Source organism: Chiloscyllium plagiosum, unplaced genomic scaffold (genome assembly GCF_037043375.1).
Source record: "Chiloscyllium plagiosum isolate Xiang-an unplaced genomic scaffold, Cpla_swu_hap1 HiC_scaffold_10, whole genome shotgun sequence".
Taxonomy (NCBI): Eukaryota; Metazoa; Chordata; class Chondrichthyes; order Orectolobiformes; family Hemiscylliidae; genus Chiloscyllium; species Chiloscyllium plagiosum.
Genome location: NW_028270148.1, coordinates 3,294,358 through 3,310,558, shown reverse-complemented (window position 1 = coordinate 3,310,558; position 16,201 = coordinate 3,294,358). Strand labels below are relative to the sequence as shown.

Genomic DNA, 16,201 nt, shown 5'->3' with positions numbered 1-16,201 from the left:
GGGGTTACAGTGATACGGAAGGGGTGTAGGCAGTTACAGTGATAGGGAGGGGGTTACAGAGATAGGGGTGGGGTGTAGGTGCTGTAGGGGGTTACAGAGATAGGGAGGGAGTGTAGGGGGTTACAGTGATGGGGAGGCGTTGTAGGGGGTTACAGTGATAGGGAGGGGGTGTAAGGGGTTACAGAGTTAGGGAGGGGGTGTAGGGGGTTACAGTGATGGGGAGGGGGTGTAGGGGGTTACAGTGTTAGGGAGGGGGTGTAGGGGGTTACAGTGATGGGGAGGGGGTGTAGGGGGTTACAGTGATCGGGAAGGGGTGTAGGGGGTTACAGAGTTAGGGAGGGGGTGTACGGGGTTACAGTGATGGGGAGGGGCTGTAGTGGGTTACAGTGATGGGGGAGTTACAGTGATAGGGAAGGGGTGCAGGGGGTTACAGTGATACGGAGAGAGTGTAGGGGGTTACAGAGTTAGATGAGGGGGTGTAGGGGGTTACAGTGATGGGGAGGGGGTGTAAGGAGTTACAGTGATAGGGAGGGTGGGCTAGGGGGTTACAGTGATAGGGAGGGGTTGTAGGGGTTACAGTGATGGGGAGGGGGTGTAGGGGGTTACAGTGATAGGGAGAGGTGTAGGGGTTTACAGTGATGGGGAGGGGGTGTAGGGGGTTATAGATATAGGGTGGGGGTGGAGGGGTTAACATTGATGGGGGGAGGGGGTTACAGTGACAGGGAGAGGTGTAGGGGATTACAGTGATGGGGTGGGGGTGTAGGGGGTTATAGAGATAGGGAGGGGGTGTAGTGGGTTACAGTGATAGGGAGGGGGTGTAGGGGGTTACAGTGATAGGGAGGGTGTGTAGGGGGTTACAGTGATTGGGGAGTTACAGTGATAGGGAGGCGGTGTAGGGGGTTACAGTGATAGGGAGGGGCTGGAGGGGGTTACAGTGATAGGGAGGGGGTGTAGGGGGTTATAGAGATAGGTAGGGGGTGTAGGGGTTAACATTGATGGGGGGAGAGGTTACAGTGATAGGGAGGGGGTGTAGGGGGTTACAGTGATGGGGAGGGGGTGTAGGGGTTTACAGAGATAGGGAGGGGGTGTAGGGGGTTACAGTGATAGGGAGCGGGTGTAGGGTGTTACAGTGATAGGGAGGGGGTGTAGGGGGTTACAGTGATAGGGAGGGGCTGGAGGGGGTTACAGTGATAGGGAGGGGGTGTAGGGGGTTATAGAGATAGGTAGGGGGTGTAGGGGTTAACATTGATGGCGGGAGAGGTTACAGTGATAGGGAGGGGGTGTAGGGGGTTACAGTGATGGGGAGGGGGTGTAGGGGTTTACAGAGATAGGGAGGGGGTGTAGGGGGTTACAGTGATAGGGAGGGGCTGTAGGGGGTTACAGTGATGGGGAAGGGGTATAGGGGGTTACAGTGATATGGAGGGGATGTAGGGGGTTACTGTGATAGGGAGGGAGTGTAGGGGGTTACAGTGATGGGGAGGGGGTGTAGGGGATTACAGAGATAGGGAGGGGGTGTAGGGGATTACAGAGATAGGGAGGGGGTGTAGGGGGTTACAGTGATCGGGACGGAGTGTAGGGGGTTACAGTGATGGGAAGGGGGTGTAGGACGTTACAGTGATAGGGAGGGGGTGTAGGGGGTTACAGTGATGGGGAGGGGGTGTACTGGGTTACAGAGATAGGGAGGGGGTGTAGGGGGTTACAGTGATAGGGTGGGGGTGTAGGGGGTTACAGTGATAGGGAGGGGGTGTAGGGGGTTACAGTGATAGGGAGGTGGAGTAGGGGGTTCCAGTGATACGGATGTGGTGTAGGGGGTTACAGTGATAGGGAGGGGGAGTAGGGGGTTACAGTGATAGGGAGGGGGGGCAGGGGGTTACAGTGATGGGGAGGGGGTGTACTGGGTTACAGTGATGGGGAGGGGGTGCAGTGGGTTACAGTGATTGGGAGGGGGTGTAGGGGGTTACAGTGATGGGGAGGGGGTGTAGGGGGTTACAGTGATGGGGAGGGGGTGCAGTGGGTTACAGTGATTGGGAGGGGGTGTAGGGGGTTACAGTGATAGGGAGGGGGTGTAGGGGGTTACAGTGATGGGGAGAGGGTGCAGTGGGTTACAGTGATGGGGAGGGGGTGTAGGGGTTACAGTGATGGGGCGGGGGTGCAGTGGGTTACAGTGATGGGGAGGGGGTGTAGGGGGTTACAGTGATGGGGAGGGGGTGTAGGGGGTTACAGTGATAGGGTGGGGGTGTAGGGGGTTACAGTGATTGGGAGGGGGTTTAGGGGGTTACAGTGATAGGGAGGGGGTGCAGAGGGTTACAGTGATGGGGAGGGGTGTACTGGGTTACAGTGATGGGGAGGGGGTGTAGGGGGTTACAGTGATAGGGAGGGGGTGTAGGGGGTTACAATGATGGGGAGGGGGTGCAGTGGGTTACAGTGATGGGGAGGGGGTGTAGGGGGTTACAGTGATGGGGAGGGGGTGTAGGGGGTTACAATGATGGGGAGGGGGTGTAGGGGGTTACAATGATGGGGAGGGGGTGTAGGGGGTTACAGTGATGGGGAGGGGGTGTAGGGGGTTACAGTGATGGGGAGGGGGTGTAGGGGGTTACAATGATGGGGAGGGGGTGTAGGGGGTTACAATGATGGGGAGGGGGTGTAGGGGGTTACAGTGATGGGGAGGGGGTGTAGGGGGTTACAGTGATAGGGAGGGGGTGCAGAGGGTTACAGTGATGGGGAGGGGGTGTACTGGGTTACAGTGATGGGGAGTGGGTGTAGGGGGTTACAGTGATAGGGAGGGGGTGTAGGGGGTTACAATGATGGGGAGGGGGTGCAGTGGGTTACAGTGATGGGGAGGGGGTGTAGGGGGTTACAGTGATGGGGAGGGGGTGTAGGGGGTTACAATGATGGGGAGGGGGTGTAGGGGGTTACAGTGATGGGGAGGGGGTGTAGGGGGTTACAATGATGGGGAGGGGGTGTAGGGGGTTACAGTGATGGGGAGGGGGTGTAGGGGGTTACAGAGATAGGGAGGGGGTGTAGGGGGTTACAGTGATAGGGATGGGGTGTAGGGGGTTACAGTGATAGGGATGTGGTGTAGGGGGTTACAGTGATGGGGAGGGGGTGTAGGGGGTTACAGTGATAGGGAGGGGGTGTCGGGGGTTACAGTGATTGGGAGGGGGTGTAGGGGGTTACAATGATGGGGAGGGGGTGTAGGGGGTTACAGTGATGGGGAGGGGGTGTAGGGGGTTACAGTGATGGGGAGGGGGTGTAGGGGGTTACAGTGATGGGGAGGGGGTGTAGGGGGTTACAGTGATGGGGAGGGGGTGTAGGGGGTTACAGTGATAGGGAGGGGGTGTCGGGGGTTACAGTGATTGGGAGGGGGTGTAGGGGGTTACAATGATGGGGAGGGGGTGTAGGGGGTTACAATGATGGGGAGGGGGTGTAGGGGGTTACAGTGATGGGGAGGGGGTGTAGGGGGTTACAGTGATGGGGAGGGGGTGTAGGGGGTTACAGTGATGGGGAGGGGGTAAATGGGATAACCAATACATGGATGTGGAGGAGGTGACCAGGTTGGAGCAGGCTGGCTTAGCAATAACCAAAATACACAGCTGAATAACACCAGCTCCCCACTTCCCCTTTTGCTAATCCCATTTTGATGGTTTGGCTTTGATTCGGAGTGCCTGAACTGGCCACGTTTCTGTGCATTCTGAGCGTATAATCAGTGTGTGTTACTGAATTTGGGAAGGTGTGTCTGCCAGGGTTCTGAGGACGAATCAGACTTGACAAATTGGATAAAAATGAAGAATTGTTTATTGAGATTCCCGTTGTTCTTTCGACATCAATTATACTCAGCTGGAAGCCTTCTCAGAAACGAGGGATTTGTTCCTCAGGAACATCCTGCCAATGCTCCCAGCTATTGGCAAATCCTTAATTTTGTGCACTTGAAGCCCCAGTGTTGACCATTCCCAGTATTATTCCCATTCTCCCTGACCCTACTGCCTCTTACCCCAATCCCTAAATCACTGGTTTTAGTCCTGGGAATATTGGAGCATTTTTCAAAGAAATCAACCTCCATTATCCCTCTTTCCACAATCACTTCCCATTTCTCAAAAATAATGGATTGAATCCCAGGAACTTGGACCTTTTTCCAGTAATCCCAGCACTGAGCAGGATCAGTCCATGTTCTGGAGAATAGCCAGAATATCAGAGACACACTGAATTACATTCAGTTTATCAGTTAGCACTCATAGTAGCACACCATTATTATTCTGATGTGTATGCCCCATGTACTGTGAGAGTCTCTGAGATACCCTCTGCTATGTATTACAGGTCAGTATTGCGTGTGCCCTGAGTGGACTGTGACCATGTAGTGTTCAGTTCTCCAGCCTGTTCACTGTGTAGGTTTGGGTATGCAGTGGGAGGCTTAAGGGAGGGTCGGCTGACTAGCTCAGATGAATGATACACAGACCATGAGCTGCTGACTGTCTCCTTTATCTTAATTGCAGGCACCAACCGAATGTTTAATCAGTGCCAGAGCTGGCCTGTCCCTCAGCAGGATTGTTATATCAGTGTAAGTTCCAAGCAGCATTGACCATCATATAAACTGGGAGTCAGAGTCCAGCCAAACACACGTTTCTCAAATCGGCCCATGAACCTTTCAGTAAACATGACAGTGAGAACCCTGTCCAGCTCTCTCAGAGTGACCACGCTGGCCAGAGAGCTGTGGCCATCCAGACCAGTGTCCAGCAGCCCAGTTCATCACTTCCCCCTGTTGTGATTGGCTGTGCAGGAAGATACGGGCAAACGAAAAGGATTGTAATGCCAAGTTTCCTTTTATCGATGGAAGTAATGTCTGTGTCAAACTCCAGGCCCCCCAGCGGGGAGAACACCCTGACTTCTGACCAACTGTATCTTTGAGCAAGGTTTTATTAATCTTAGGCGAAAGTCAGGACTGCCGATGCTGGAGATCAGAGTCTAGATTAGAGTGGTGCTGGAAAAGCACAGCAGGTCAGGCAGCATCCGAGGAGCAGGAGAAGCCCTTCATCAGGAATGAAGGCCAGGAGCCTCCAGGTGGAGAGATAATTGGGAGTGGGGGGGGGGGAGGGGCTGGGGAGAAGGTCGCAAAGAGTGCAATAGGTGGGTGGGGGTGGGGATGAAGGTGATAGGTCAGAGGGGAAGGTGGAGTAGATAGGTGGGAAGGGAGATTGGCAGGTAGGCCAGGTCATGGGGACAGTGCTGAGCTGGAAGTTTGGAATTAGGATGAGGTGGGGGAAGGGGAAATGAGGAAGCTGTTGAAGTCCACATTGATGCCCTGGGGTTGAAGTGTTCCGAGGCGGAAGATGAGGCGTCTGGTGGTGAGGGAGCGGCGGTGAAGGAGGCCCAGGACCTCCATGTCCTCGGCAGAGTGGGAGGGGGAGTTGAAATGTTGAGCCACGGGGCGGTGTAGTTGATTGGTGAGGGTGTCTCGGAGATGTTCCCTAAAGTGCTCTGCTAGGAGGCGCCCAGTCTCCCCAATGTAGAGGAGACCACATCGGAAGCAACGGATACAATAAATGATATTAGTGGATGTGCAGGTAAAACTTTGATGGATGTGGAAAGCTCCTTTGGGGCCTTGGATAGAGGTGAAGGAGGAGGTGTGGGCGCAGGTTTTACAGTTCCTGCGGTGGCAGGGGAAAGTGCCAGGATGGGAGGGTGGGTTTTAGATTAGATTACATTAGATTACATTACAGCGTGGAAACAGGCCCTTCGGCCCAACAAGTCCACACCGACCCTCCGAAGCGCAACCCACCCATGCCCCTACATTTACCCCTTACCTAACACTACAGGCAATTTAGCATGGCCAATTCACCTGACCTGCACATCTTTGGAATGTGGGAGGAAACCGGAGCACCCGGAGGAAACACACGCAGACACAGGGAGAATGTGCAAACTCCACACAGTCAGTCGCCTGAGGCGGGAATTGAACCCGGGTCTCAGGCGCTGTGAGGCAGCAGTGCTAACCAGTGTGCCACCGTGCCGCCCACGGTGGCACAGTGGGGGGCGTGGACCTGACCAGGTAGTCACGGAGGGAACGGTCTTTGCGGAAAGTGGGTAGGGGAGGGGAGGGAACTATATCTCTGATGGTGAGGTCTGTTTGTAGGTGGCGGAAATGGTGGAGTATGATGCAGTTTATATGGAGGTTGGGGTGGGGGGGGAGGTGAGGACCAGAGGGGTTCTGTCCTTGTTACGGTTGGAGGGGTGGGTTTGCAGTCAGAGGTGCGGGATGTGGACGAGATGCGTTGGAGGGCATCTTCAACCACATGGGAGGGGAAATTGCGGTCTCTAAAGAAGGAGGCCATCTGGTGTGTTCTGTGGTGGAGCTGGTCCTCCTGGGAGCAGATACAGCGGAGCCGGAGGAATTGGGAATACGGGATGGCATTTTTGCAGGAGGTGGGGTGGGAAGAGGTGTAATCCAGGTAGCTGTGGGAGTCGGTGGGTTTGTAAAAAATGTCAGTGTCAAGTCGGTCGTCATTAATGGAGATGGAGAGGTCCAGGAAGGGGAGGGAGGTGTCAAAGATGGTCCAGGTAAATTTTAGAGGAGAAAGTGAGGTCTGCAGATGCTGGAGATCAGAGCTAAAAATGTGTTGCTGGAAAAGCGCAGCAGGTCAGGCAGCATCCAATGAACAGGAGAATCGATGTTTCGGGCATAAGCCTGAAGAAGGGCTCATGTCCAAAACGTCGATTCGCCTGTTCCTTGGATGCTGCCTGACCTGCTGCGCTTTTCCAGCAACACATTTTCAGCAGGTGAATTTAAGGTCAGGATGGAATGTGTTGGTGAAGTTGATGAACTGCTCAACCTCCTCGCGGGAGCACGAGGTGGCGCCAATGCAGTCATCAATGTAGCGGAGGAAGAGGTGGGGAGTGGTGCCGGTGTAATTACGGAAGATCAACTGTTCTACGTAGCCAACAAAGAGACAGGCATAGCTGGGGCCCATACGTGTGCCCATGGCTACCCCTTTGGTTTGGAGGAAGTGGGAGGATTCGAAGGAGAAATTGTTATCAATCTTATCCTTGTTTAGTGATCAACATTGTTCATGCAAGCCATAGGGACTGGGAAATATTGGTGTTCCCTTTGGTCCTACTATTCACAGGCAATTTCATCCTTAAGGAATCACAGGTTAGTCTGTCATCTGATTACTGAAAGTCAGGGGCCCACTTGTGGTGATGTCCATGCCCCTGGACCAGGAGGCTTAGTTTCAGATCCCACCTGCTTCAGAGTGTGTCATAGCATCTCTGAATAGTGTGACTGGAAAAATAGGTTCAGGTCTTTAAAATCGAATTGTTTGCTACAGAGCGCAGTGTCAGCATTACAGCAGCTGATGTGATAAAAGAGGTGTCTGTTATTTTTATTTCAATTCATCTTGAAGTTAGACAGTCAGTGATTCGAGATCTTTAAGTGAGGAAAGGCTGTTTGTGTCAGAGTGCTACCTGGAGGGGCAAGTATCCAATGATTAAATCAATCTTCACTGGATGCATTCCCTGTAACCACAGTGGGGTACACAAAACATAGCAATAGGGATTTCCCAATCTGCCAAATTCACTGGAAATTGATATATTCAATTCTTGCTGAGAACATTGTGGTGTACACTTTAACCTATCCAAGTATTCTGTCTCTCGATCAGCTGTTTGGCTGGACATTAAGTCCGTGTGAAGCCAAAATGAAACGAGAGATCTCATGAAATCCCAGCTCAAAATTGTGAAATGAAACTAAAATAATAAACTGGTTTGCTCCCTGGACACTTACGTTCATAAAGGTATAAATTGGGAGATGCATTTATAAAGCATGACCTTCCTGAATCTCGCTCATTGGCCATGAGGGTGAGAGACAAACATTGCGAATGTGGCCAGTCATGTGACAGAATTGGAACCTGGTGGAGCATCTGTGAGTGAATGAACACTCCTCTCCAACGGGGGGGCGCACCCTGTGATACCCGGGGGGGGGGCAGTGTTTGGGGTTTACCCTGTGATACCCCCAGGGGCAGTGTTTGGGGTTTACCCTGTGATACCCCCAGGGGCAGTGTTTGGGGTATACCCTGTGATACCCCCAGGGGCAGTGTTTGGGGTTTACCATGTGATACCCCCAGGGGCAGTGTTTGGGGTTTACCCTGTGATACCCCCAGGGGCAGTGTTTGGGGTATACCCTGTGATACCCACAGGGGCAGTGTTTGGGGTTTACCCTGTGATACCCCCAGGGGCAGTGTTTGGGGTTTACCCTGTGATACCCCCAGGGGCAGTGTTTGGGGTTTACCCTGTGACTGTCCCAGGGGCAGTGTTTGGGGTTTACCCTGTGATACCCCCAGGGGCAGTGTTTGGGGTTTACCCTGTGACAGTCAGAGGGGCAGTGTTTGGGGTTTACCCTGTGGTAGTCCCAGGGGCAGTGTTTGGGGCTTACCCTGTGATACCCCCAGGGGCAGTGTTTGGGGCTTACCCTGTGACAGTCAGAGGGGCAGTGTTTGGGGTTTACCCTGTGGTAGTCCCAGGGGCAGTGTTTGGGGCTTACCCTGTGATAGTCCCAGGGGCAGTGTTTGGGGCTTACCCTGTGACAATCCCAGGGGCAGTGTTTGGGGTTTACCCTGTGACAGTCCCAGGGGCAGTGTTTGGGGTTTACCCTGTGATACCCCCAGGGGCAGTGTTTGGGGTAAACCATGTGACTGTCCCAGGGGCAGTGTTTGGGGTTTACCCTGTGATACCTCCAAGGGCAGTGTTTGGGGTTTACCCTGTGATACCCCCAGGGGCAGTGTTTGGGGTTTACCCTGTGATAGTCCCAGGGGCAGTGTTTGGGGTTTACCCTGTGATACCTCCAAGGGCAGTGTTTGGGGTTTACCCTGTGATACACCCAGGGGCAGTGTTTGGGATTTACCCTGTGATACCCCCAGGGGCAGTGTTTGGGGTTTACCCTGTGATACCCCCAGGGGCAGTGTTTGGGGTTAACCCTGTGACAATCCCAGGGGCAGTGTTTGGGGTTTACCCTGTGATACCCCCAAGGGCAGTGTTTGGGGTTTACCCTGTGTTACCCCCAGGGGCAGTGTTTGGGGTTTACCCTGTGACAGTCCCAGGGGCAGTATTTGGGGTTTACCCTGTGATAGTCCCAGGGGCAGTGTACGGGGTTTACCCTGTGTTACCCCCAGGGGCAGTGTTTGGGGTTTACCCTGTGACAGTCCCAGGGGCAGTATTTGGGGTTTACCCTGTGATAGTCCCAGGGGCAGTGTTTGGGGTTTACCCTGTGACAGTCCCAGGGACAGTGTTTGGGGTTTACCCTGTGACAGTCCCAGGGGCAGTGTTTGGGGTTTACCCTGTGAAACCCCGAGGGGCAGTGTTTGGGGTTAACCCTGTGACAGTCCCAGGGGCAGTGTTTGGGGTTTACCCTGTGACAGTCCCAGGGACAGTGTTTGGGGTTTACCCTGTGACAGTCCCAGGGGCAGTGTTTGGGGTTTACCCTGTGATACCCACAGGGGCAGTGTTTGGGGTTTACCCTGTGACTGTCCCAGGGGCAGTGTTTGGGGTTAACCATGTGACTGTCCCAGGGGCAGTGTTTGGGGTTTACCCTGTGATACCCCGAGGGACAGTGTTTGGGGTTTACCCTGTGGTAGTCCCAGGGGCAGTGTTTGGGGTTTACCCTGTGACAGTCCCAGGGGCAGTGTTTGGGGTTTACCCTGTGATACCCCCAGGGGCAGTGTTTGGGGTTTACCCTGTGACAGTCCCAGGGGCAGTGTTTGGGGTTTACCCTGTGACAGTCCCAGGGGCAGTGTTTGGGGTTTACCCTGTGACTGTCCCAGGGGCAGTGTTTGGGGTTTACCCTGTGATATCTCCAAGGGCAGTGTTTGGGGTTTACCCTGTGATACCCCAAAGGCAGTGTTTGGGGTTTACCCTGTGATACCCCCAAGGGCAGTGTTTGGGGTTTACCCTGTGATACCCCCAGGGGCAGTGTTTGGGGTTAACCCTGTGACAGTCCCAGGGGCAGTGTTTGGGGTTTACCCTGTGATAGTCCCAGGGGCAGTGTTTGGGGTTAACCCTGTGACAGTCCCAGGGGCAGTGTTTGGGGTTTACCCTGTGACTGTCCCAGGGGCAGTGTTTGGGGTTTACCCTGTGATACCCCGAGGGGCAGTGTTTGGGGTTAACCCAGTGATACCCCCAAGGGCAGTGTTTGGGGTTTACCCTGTGACTGTCCCAGAGGCAGTGTTTGGGGTTTACCCTGTGACAGTCCCAGGGGCAGTGTTTGGGGTTAACCCTGTGACAGTCCCAGGGGCAGTGTTTGGGGTTTACCCTGTGATACCCCCAGGGGCAGTGTTTGGGGTTTACCCTGTGACTGTCCAGAGACAGTGTTTGGGGTTTACCCTGTGATACCCCGAGGGGCAGTATTTGGTGTTTAGCCTGTGATACCCCCAGGGGCAGTGTTTGGGGTTTACCCTGTGACAGTCCCAGGGGCAGTGTTTGGGGTTTACCCTGTGACAGTCCCAGGGGCAGTGTTTGGGGTTTACCCTGTGATACCCCGAGGGGCAGTATTTGGGGTTTAGCCTGTGATACCCGGGGGGGGCAGTGTTTGGGGTTTACCCTGTGATACCCCCAGAGGCAGTGTTTGGGGTTTACCCTGTGATACCCCCAGGGGCAGTGTTTGGGGTTTACCCTGTGACAGTCCCAGGGGCAGTGTTTGGGGTTTACCCTGTGATACCCCCAGGGGCAGTGTTTGGGGTTTACCATGTGATACCCCCAGGGGCAGTGTTTGGGGTTTACCCTGTGATACCCCCAGGGGCAGTGTTTGGGGTTTACCCTGTGATACCTCCAAGGGCAGTGTTTGGGGTTTACCCTGTGATACCCCCAGGGGCAGTGTTTGGGGTTTACCCTGTGATACCCCCAGGGGCAGTGTTTGGGGTTTACCCTGTGATACCCCCAGGGGCAGTGTTTGGGGTTAACCCTGTGACAATCCCAGGGGCAGTGATGGGGTTTACCCTGTGATACCCCCAAGGGCAGTGTTTGGGGTTTACCCTGTGATACCCCCAAGGGCAGTGTTTGGGGTTTACCCTGTGATACCCCCAAGGGCTGTGTTTGGGGTTTACCCTGTGATACCCCCAGGGGCAGTGTTTGGGGTTTACCCTGTGGTAGTCCCAGGGGCAGTGTTTGGGGTTTACCCTGTGACAGTCCCAGGGGCAGTGTTTGGGGTTTACCCTGTGATACCCCCAGGGGCAGTGTTTGGGGTTAACCATGTGATACCCCCAGGGGCAGTGTTTGGGGTTTACTCTGTGATAGTCCCAGGGGCAGTGTTTGGGGTTTACCCTGTGATACCCCCAAGGGCAGTGTTTGGGGTTTACCCTGTGATAGTCCCAGGGGCAGTGTTTGGGGTTTACCCTGTGACAGTCCCAGGGGCAGTGTTTGGGGTTAACCCTGTGACAGTCCCAGGGGCAGTGTTTGGGGTTTACCCTGTGATAGTCCCTGGGGCAGTGTTTGGGGCTTACCCTGTGACAGTCCCAGGGGCAGTGTTTGGGGTTTACCCTGTGATACCTCCAGGGGCAGTGTTTGGGGTTTACCATGTGATACCCCGAGGGGCAGTGTTTGGGGTTTACCCTGTGATACCCCGAGGGGCAGTGTTTGGGGTTTACCCTGTGACTGTCCCAAGGGCAGTGTTTGGGACTTACCCTGTGAGAGTCCCAGGGGCAGTGTTTGGGGTTAACCCTGTGACAGTCCCAGGGGCAGTGTTTGGGGTTTACCCTGTGACAGTCCCAGGGGCAGTGTTTGGGGTTTACCCTGTGATACCCCCAGGGGCAGTGTTTGGGGTTTACCCTGTGACAGTCCCAGGGGCAGTGTTTGGGGTTAACCCTGTGACAGTCCCAGGGGCAGTGTTTGGGGTTTACCCTGTGATACCTCCAAGGGGCAGTATTTGGGGTTTACTATGTGATACCCCGAGGGGCAGTGTTTGGGGTTTACCCTGTGACAGTCCCAGGGGCAGTGTTTGGGACTTACCCTGTGAGAGTCCCAGGGGCAGTGTTTGGGGTTAACCCTGTGACAGTCCCAGGGGCAGTGTTTGGGGTTTACCCTGTGACAGTCCCAGGGGCAGTGTTTGGGGTTTACCCTGTGATACCCCCAGGGGCAGTGTTTGGGGTTAACCCTGTGACAGTCCCAGGGGCAGTGTTTGGGGTTAACCCTGTGACAGTCCCAGGGGCAGTGTTTGGGGTTTACCCTGTGACAGTCCCAGGGGCAGTGTTTGGGGTTTACCCTGTGACAGTCCCAGGGGCAGTGTTTGGGGTTTACCCTGTGATACCCCCAGGGGCAGTGTTTGGGGTTTACCCTGTGATACCCGGGAGGTTGGTGGGGGGCTGTGTGTGTAATTAGGATTGGGTGCTGTGCTGTAATGTCAGACTGTCCGTGTGGATATTATGGGATGTGCTGACATGTGGGTCTTGTTACAGGTACCCAGGAACAGGCTGCATTTCTAAAGCTGTAGCTGCTGTCCCTGGTCTAGAGCCTGGCCAGAGTTAAAGCGCTGAAGGAGAGGCTGTTCCCGGGAGAGGAGAGAGATGAGCTGAGCTGAGCAGAGCAGATCTCCCTGTTTACACTCGGATACAAACTCCATCTCTATTTATAGATTGCTGTTAGCCAGAGTCCCTCATTAAAGCTGCCCAAACCCAGCCGCAGTGTCCATTCCTTATTGGTGCAGCACCCACTCCACGTCAGAGCTACTGGCCCTGACTGGCCACCTTCGTTACTAGTTAGTGGCTGGTTACAGTTAGTTAAAAATCACACAACACTAGGTTATAGTCCAACAGGTTTATTTGGAAGCACTAGCTTTCAGAGCGCTGCCCCTTTAGCAGGTAGTTGTGGAGCAGGCTCTTAAGACACAGAATATCGAGCAAAAGATTATAGTGAACAAACCTAGGGTGCTGTTAAGTCTTTCATCCTTTAGAGTGGGTTGTAGGTTTTGGTTCATTAATATGTAAATTCCAGAACTTCTTATAAGTCACATTTTTGAGATAACTTAAGGTTTTATTAAAGAAAAAGGTGACACCTCAGCTCAGACAATGCATTAAAGGTGTGAGGTTAGCGTCTGTCGTATTCCAACCTTGAGTCAGACTGGTTCTATTTCCAAAGTAGGCATTTATAAAATGTTACATTTGACTACCTGCAGATTGTGTGCTTTTTGAACAAAATAGTGTATCTGCAATTAAAATTCTGTAAATGCAAATTCACCCCATAGACTGATATGTGTGTATGTGCATGTGAGGGAGAGGGAAAGTGTGAGTGTGTGCAAATGAGTGTGAGTGTATGTGAGAGTGTATGTTTGCATCAGTGCGTGCTTGGCTGAGTGTGTGTGAATGTGATGGAGTATAACTCTGTGAGAGGATGTGAGTGTGGGGTGTGTATGTGTGTGTCTGAGAGAGACCGTATGTTTGAGGGTCTGCGTTAGTGTGTGAGTGTGATAGTGGCTGTTATGAGTGTCTGTGAGAGAGTGTGTGTATGTCAAAATTAAATTAGATTACTTACAGTGTGGAAACAGGCCCTTCGACCCAACAAGTCCACACTGACTCTCTGAAGAGCAACCCACCCTGACCCATTCCCCTACATTTAGAACATAGAACAATACAGCACAGAACAGGCCCTTCGGCCCACGATGTTGTGCCGAACATTTGTCCTAGCTTAAACACCTATCCATTTACCTATCCAATTGCCACTTAAAGGTCACCAATGATTCTGACTCTGCCACTCCCACAGGCAGCGCATTCCATGCCCCCACCACTCTCTGGGTAAAGAACCTGCCCCTGACATCCCCCCTATACCTTCCACCCTTCACCTTAAATTTATGTCCCCTTGTAACACTCTGTTGTACCTGGGGAAAAAGTTTCTGACTGTCTACTCTATCTATTCCTCTGATCATCTTATAAACCTCTATCAAGTCACCCCTCATCCTTCGCCGTTCCAATGAGAAAAGGCCTAGCACTCTCAACCTATCCTCGTACGACCTATTCTCCATTCCAGGCAACATCCTGGTAAATCTCCTCTGCACCCTCTCCAAAGCTTCCACATCTTTCCTAAAGTGAGGCGACCAGAACTGCACACAGTACTCCAAATGTGGCCTAACCAAGGTCCTGTACAGTTGCAACATCACTTCACGACTCTTGAATTTAATCCCTCTGCTAATGAATGCTAATACACCATAGGCCTTCTTACAAGCTCTATCCACCTGAGTGGCAACTTTCAAAGATCTATGAACATAGACCCCAAGATCCCTCTGTTCCTCCACCTCACTAAGAACCCTACTGTTAACCCTGTATTTCGCATTCTTATTTGTCCTTCCAAAATGGACAACCTCACACTTGGCAGGGTTGAACTCCATCTGCCACTCCTCAGCCCAGCTCTGCATCATATCCAAGTCCCTTTGCAGCCGACAAGAGCCCTCCTCACTATCCACAACTCCACCAATCTTCGTATCATCTGCAAATTTACTGACCCACCCTTCGACTCCCTCATCCAAGTCATTAATAAAAATTACGAACAGCAGAGGACCCAGAACTGATCCCTGCGGAACTCCACTTGTAACTGGGCTCCAGGCTGAATATTTACCATCTACCACCACTCTCTGACTTCGACCGGTTAGCCAGTTCTCTATCCAATTGGCCAAATTTCCCTCTATCCCATGCCTCCTGACTTTCCGTATAAACCTACCATGGGGAACCTTATCAAATGCCTTACTAAAATCCATGTACACTACATCCACTGCTCTACCCTCATCCACATGCTTGGTCATCTCCTCAAAGAATTCAATAAGACTTGTAAGGCAAGACCTACCCCTCACAAATCCGTGCTGGCTGTCCCTAATCAAGCAGTGCCTTTCCAGATACTCATAAATCCTATCCCTCAGTACCCTTTCCATTACTTTGCCTACTACCGAAGTAAGACTAACTGGACTGTAATTCCCAGGGTTATCCCTATTCCTTTTTTTGAACAGGGGCACAACATTCACCACTCTCCAGTCCCCTGGTACCACCCCCGTTGACAGTTGACATTTACCCCTTCACCTAACACTACGGGTAATTTAGCATGGCCAATCCACCCTGACCTGCACATCTTTGGACTGTGGGAGGAAACCCACGCAGACACAGGGAGAATGTGCAAACTCCACACAAACAGTTGCCTGAGGTGGGAATTGAACCCGGGTCTCGGGCACTGTGAGGCAGCAGTGCTAACCACTGTAGTGTGTGTGTGTGTGTTTTATATATATATATATATATATATAATATATACTGCAATGGGGTGACCTGTAGTGTGACATGAACCCACAGTCCCGGTTGAGGTGGCCCACCCCATGGGGACCGACCTTGGCTATCAGCCTCTGCTCAGCAACTTTTCATTGTTGCCTGTCCTGAACTCTGCCTTTTGAACCAGTCTCTCTCAAAATTGGGACACAGACAGACTCTAACCTCACACCTTTAATGCATTGTCTGAGCTGAGATGTCACCTTTTGATTTATAAAGCCTGGAGTTATCTCAAGAATGCGACTTAAAAGTAGTTCCGAGATTTACATATTAATGAACCGAAACCTGCAACTCATTCTAAAAGACTTAACAGTAGTTTGTTCAAGTAGCGTTTTAATGGTATGAGACTGTGGTTTTTGTTATAATGTCCTGTCCCACCCGGTACCTGGTGAAGGAGCGTCGCTCCGAAAGCTGGTGTCTCCAATTAAACCTGTTGGACTATAACCTGGGGTTGTGTGAGTTTTAACTTTATACACCCCAGTCCAACACCGGCTCCTCCACATCACGGTGAGTTAATGGCTGGTCACGGTGAGTTAATGGCTGGTTACGGTGAGTTAATGGCTGGTTACGATTAGTTAATGGCTGCTCGACACGTCAGTTTCGATTTCGCTCCGGCAGCGCAGCTCCGGAAACAGAAACAGAGAGAGAGAGAGAGAGGAGACGGGAAAGGAGAGACAGGGACAGAGAGAGGGAGAGACGGAGAGAGACAGGAACAGGGACAGGGACAGAGAGAGAGAGAGACAGGAACAGGGACAGGGACAGAGAGAGGGAGAGAGAGGAGACGGGAAAGGAGAGACAGGGACAGAGAGAGGGAGAGACGGAGAGAGACAGGGACAGGGACAGGGACAGGGACAGAGAGAGGGAGAGACGGAGAGAGACAGGGACAGGGACAGGGACACAGAGAGAGAGAGAGACAGAGACAGAGACAGGGACAG

The 16,201-nt window shown here is 52.8% G+C and overlaps 1 long non-coding RNA gene across 1 annotated transcript in view; it reads left to right on the top strand.

Moving 5' to 3' along the window:
- LOC122553149 (uncharacterized) overlaps positions 1–12,751 on the top strand; it is a 40,656-nt gene extending 27,905 nt beyond the window's left edge. The window contains exons 5-6 of the long non-coding RNA XR_015758268.1: positions 4,491–4,555; positions 12,426–12,751. This is a non-coding gene — a long non-coding RNA (uncharacterized LOC122553149). The remainder of the gene's footprint in view (positions 1–4,490; positions 4,556–12,425) is intronic.
- Positions 12,752–16,201: the final 3,450 nt, after the last annotated feature.